A 5,821-nucleotide genomic window follows, 5' to 3' on the forward strand; every position below is an offset into this window, starting at 1 on the left:
CTGAACAGGGCCCTTTGCGGGGCATGCCCCAAGAAGTTCAGCTCTTTTGCCTGTTAAAAAAAACATACAATACCCCCCCCCCAACATTACAACCCACCACCCACATACCCCTAATCTAACCCAAACCCCCCTTAAATAAACCTAACACTAATCCCCTGAAGATCTTCCTACCTTGTCTTCACCATCCAGGTATCACCGATCCGTCCTGGCTCCAAGATCTTCATCCAACCCAAGCGGGGGTTGGCGATCCATAATCCGGTGCTGAAGAGGTCCAGAAGAGGCTCCAAAGTCTTCATCCTATCCGGCAAGAAGAGGACATCCGGACCGGCAAACATCTTCTCCAAGCGGCATCTTCGATCTTCTTCCATCCGGTGCGGAGCGGGTCCATCTTGAAGCAGGCGACGCGGATCCATCCTCTTCTTCCGATGTCTCCCGACGAATGACGGTTCCTTTAAGGGACGTCATCCAAGATGGCGTCCCTCGAATTCCGATTGGCTGATAGGATTCTATCAGCCAATCGGAATTAAGGTAGGAATTTTCTGATTGGCTGATGGAATCAGCCAATCAGAATCTAGTTCAATCCGATTGGCCGATCCAATCAGCCAATCAGATTGAGCTCGCATTCTATTGGCTGATCGGAACAGCCAATAGAATGCGAGCTCAATCTGATTGGCTGATTGGATCAGCCAATCGGATTGAACTTGATTCTGATTGGCTGATTCCATCAGCCAATCAGAAAATTCCTACCTTAATTCCGATTGGCTGATAGAATCCTATCAGCCAATCGGAATTCGAGGGACGCCATCTTGGATGACGTCCCTTAAAGGAACCGTCATTCGTCGGGAGACATCGGAAGAAGAGGATGGATCCGCGTCGCCTGCTTCAAGATGGACCCGCTCCGCACCGGATGGAAGAAGATCGAAGATGCCGCTTGGAGAAGATGTTTGCCGGTCCGGATGTCCTCTTCTTGCCGGATAGGAGGAAGACTTTGGACCCTCTTCTGGACTTCTTCAGTGGATGTCTAGCCCCCGCTTGGGTTGGATGAAGATATCGGAGCCAGGACGGATCGGTGAACCTGGTATGGTGAAGACAAGGTAGGAAGATCATCAGGGGATTAGTGTTAGGTTTATTTAAGGGTGGTTTGGGTTAGATTAGGGGTATGTGGGTGGTGGGTTGTAATGTTGGGGGGGGGGGTATTGTATGTTTTCTTTTACAGGCAAAAGAGCTGAACTTCTTGGGGCATGCCCCGCAAAGGGCCCTGTTCAGGGCTGGTAAGGTAACAGAGCTTGTAACTTTTTAAATTTAGAATAGGGTAGGGAATTTTTTATTTTGGGGGGCTTTGTTATTTTATTAGGGGGCTTAGAGTAGGTGTAATTAGTTTAAAATTGTTGTAATATTTTTCTTATGTTTGTAAATATTTTTTAATTTTCTGTAACTTAGTTCTTTTTTATTTTTTGTACTTTAGCTAGTTTATTTAATTGTATTTATTTGTAGCAATTGTATTTAATTTATTTATTGATAGTGTAGTGTTAGGTTAATTGTAGGTAATTGTAGGTAGTTTATTTAATTATTTTATTGATAGGGTAGTGTTAGGTTTAATTATATCTTAGGTTAGGATTTATTTTACAGGTAATTTTGTAATTATTTTAACTAGGTAACTATTAAATAGTTCTTAACTATTTAATAGCTATTGTACCTAGTTAAAAAAAATACCAAGTTGCCTGTAAAATAAATATTAATCCTAAAATAGCTAAAATATAATTATAATTTATATTGTAGCTATATTAGGGTTTATTTTACAGGTAAGTATTTAGCTTTAAATAGGAATAATTTATTTAATAAGAGTTAATTTATTTCGTTAGATGTAAATTATATTTAAGTTAGGGGGGTGTTAGTGTTAGGGTTAGACTTAGCTTTAGGGGTTAATACATTTATTAGAATAGCGGTGAGCTCCGATCGGAAGATTAGGGGTTAATAATTGAAGTTAGGTGTCGGCGATGTTAGGGAGGGCAGATTAGGGGTTAATACTATTTATTATAGGGTTAGTGAGACGGATTAGGGGTTAATAACTTTATTATAGTAGCGCTCAGGTCCGCTCGGCAGATTAGGGGTTAATAAGTGTAGGTAGGTGTCGGCGACGTTGTGGGGGGCAGATTAGGGGTTAATAAATATAATATAGGGGTCGGCGATGTTAGGGCAGCAGATTAGGGGTACATAGGGATAACGTAGGTTGCGGCGGTTTACGGAGCGGAAGATTAGGGGTCAAAACTGTAATGCAGGGGTCAGCAATAGCGGGGGCGGCAGATTAGGGGTTAATAAGTGTAAGGTTAGGGGTGTTTAGACTCGGGGTACATGTTAGAGTGTTAGGTGCAGACGTAGGAAGTGTTTCCCCATAGGAAACAATGGGGCTGTGTTAGGAGCTGAACGCTGCTTTTTTGCAGGTGTTAGGTTTTTTTTCAGCTCAAACAGTCCCATTGTTTCCTATGGGAGAATCGTGCACGAGCACGTTTTTGATGCCGGCCGCGTCCGTAAGCAACTCTGGTATCGAGAGTTGCATTTGCGGTAAAAATGCCCTACGCTCCTTTTTTGGAGCCTAACGCAGCATTTGTTTGAACTCTCGATACCAGAGTTAAATTTATGGTGCGGCCAGAAAAAAGCCCGCGGAGCGTTAACAGCCCTTTTACCGCCGAACTCTAAATCTAGGCCTATGTGAATAATGGTTGCAATTTTTCTGCCAGAAGGGGCTGTACTTTGTCCAACATACTCTCCCCAAGCTTGCTAAAAAAGCAGACATCAGCAACTAGTAGCTGGCTCAGTGTCAAAGGACATTATAAATGTAATTTCTCTAAGTGCATTGCATGTGGTCACACTAGAGGAACCAAAACTTTTCAATCAAAAGTAACTCAGAGAGTGTTTGATCTCTTCAGCTGCACTAATTGTCGCACTTCTAATGTTGTCTATCTTGTGGAGTGCACATTATGTAACAAGCAATATGTTGGGTGCTCCACCAGAGAGGTACACTCACAGAGAGGTACACTCACGCATCAGGGAGCACCTCAACAATATTGACAATGGAGCTGAAGTTTCTGATTTGGCAAGACATTTTATCAATGTGCATGAGAAAGATGTCAAGAGCTTTGTTTGGCAGGTAATTGATCATATCAGATCCCCAGAGAGAGGAGGGGATACCACAAGTAAATTACTGTACAAAGAAGCTTTCTGGATTTTCCAGTTAAAAACTAGAAAACCCCAGGGGTTTAACATTGAGGGAGATGTTATCAATTTTTGGAAGAGAGAAAAATAAACAAATAAAGACATTAAACTAACAAACATTTATACCCATTCACTAATACTACTCAGGCTTATAACCAAGTATTTATAGAAGGGGAAAAAAAAGTCCTGGATACATATTCATTATAATTAGTGAATTTAGGGGTTTTCAATACATAACTGAATACAAGAGTCAATTTTGAGCGAAGGAATAGAATTTTATGTTACAGAATATCCATGTTTATTTTGGTTTCAATACAAATTTCACATTTATATGTCTTCAGAGCTGGTTATATAGTGGTTTTTAGTTGCATATTCTTCTGGTTTTTCAATTTTTTGTCAATCTGTACAATTTGCAATCATATGTAGCAGTTTGCAAAAACTTTTATTTAGGGCTACTAACAAGCAGTGTGAACAGAGATTCAGGGGTACATTTAATGTTTCTAATATTTATTATTATATCCCCTTTCCATTTCTATTTGTTAGCCTAAAAGCCAAAGTACTTGCTGCAAACTCACTTACTGCTTATTCTCTTGATATTATTATTTTTTCAAACTATGTACAAGTGGTTGCTTCTATAACACTAACATGCCACATATACTTTTATTTCCAGCCCAAATCTACACATGAGTAAGACATTCGAAACAGATATAAATGTATGGACAGATCCATAATATTTCAGCTAACAGAGATAGTGCCACGAGTTCCAGTATAGGTTAGTGGTTATGTTAGAATACGGCTCATATATGTATTCCCTTATGAATGTATCAGTCTTTATTGTATAATATATTAACTCTATTGTCTCCATAATGTTCGTAGTAACAATTAATCTATCTATGCCCATTACCTGTCTTGTGATGTTGAACCTAATTTACACTGACAGCTGCCATTAATCTATGACCCTGAGCACCAGCTATTTAAGCAGGTAGTTCCGGGTCATAGTTATGTCTATGAGTAAGGCTAATCTAAGCCGAAACGCGTAAGACACTTTGTCTTGGAGCTGTCAGGCTCTGTTATGGATGTTTTTAAATTGTTTCCAATAAAGCACGCACCTTGATTTCATGTAATGCCTTGTAGTCCTGCCTGGTCATTTGTTAGCCTTATACCGACCCTACTTTGTAAGCCCCATCAAAACTCATAATAGCTAACACCCCCAAGGGCCTCCTTATTAATCTTATAGCGTGACGCACATTCCTACAGGAGAATGTAGTGATGTTGGTTTTAATTTGTTTAATGTTTAGACGGTTGGGGGGTGGGTTGGGGGTTAGTTGGGGACACTGTTAAAATATAAAATGAGAGAGCTGAGTATATGTGGTCAATATGATTGTAAGCTGCATTTAAAGGATGTAAAGTGTTGCATGTGCCTTGGATATTTGTCATATAATGATTTCCTGGACTGCTGTTATGTCATGAACAATGATACCTCTGTATAGATTGAATCTCTACTGTATTTTTGAATGTAATTTTCATGGCACTGCCTGGAAATGTTGATTGATGTCTCCACATGTTGGCTCTCAATAAAAAGAATTAAAAAAAAAAAAAAAAACAATTACCTAATGCATGCAAAAATCAAAACAACCCGAAAATGGGAGGGTATGTGCTAACCTGACACGCGCAGACCGGAAGGCCGACATGCAGAGGAAAAAAAACATTATTGTGCGCCAAATAACGTGTAAAGGGGAATAACATAAGATAAAAATTCTGTCCCATGGCTATATATGGTATATTAGAATATATATATATATATATATATATATATATCAATTACCCAAAAGGCTTAGAGTGCCAATTAAATAAAAATAATACTTTCCAACAGACACTCATCTGCTGGAAAAACTATTAGAAAGCTAAGCCAGTATACTGAAGACCCAGCAGGAGGAGGCAAAGGACAGGTCCCTGCAACACCTGTGGAAAGCTTATGACTAATTTCCCATGATGTGAAAAATTAGACACTACCCATACACCATATACATCCCTCTGGTTTTTATAGAGCTCTTGTGATTTGGGAATCTGCCTCCTCCTAGTGGCAGATGTTTAGAAATAAAAACTGTGTGTACGTCTGAAGAGTCATAGATTACACAGATATCTTAAGAGATGTTGATTGTGGGGTTGTCCTTGGTTGAAGTCTATTCCACTTCTTGGAGACCTTTGTCCACTCCTGTCTCTGGGTGTTTGGGGAGGAATTCCCTGAATGTGAAGCCCCCCTCTCGTCTTCCTTAAGTCTAGGGAGCAAAGGGGGGTACAATGTTGAGTTGCTAGCAAAAGTCCTCCAGGTCTTCCTGAGAGTGGAAGATTATTTTTTGTTTTCCTTTGGATACCCTCAGACAGAAGGGGAATCCCTAACTATAGAGAATTTTCAAAGATTGCAGATGGGATGTAAGGAACCCGACTTCCCTCCTTTTCGACAATGCTCAATTCCCATTAATAAATCATATAATAAAGATGCATTCAAATGCTATCAATGGAGACAGCACACATCCACCTGGGGCACAGATTCAGCAGGGACTGTCAATCCCAGTATCCACAATGAAAAACAATGGAATCCAGCGTC

Source organism: Bombina bombina, chromosome 1 (genome assembly GCF_027579735.1).
Source record: "Bombina bombina isolate aBomBom1 chromosome 1, aBomBom1.pri, whole genome shotgun sequence".
In the NCBI taxonomy this organism is placed as follows: domain Eukaryota; kingdom Metazoa; phylum Chordata; class Amphibia; order Anura; family Bombinatoridae; genus Bombina; species Bombina bombina.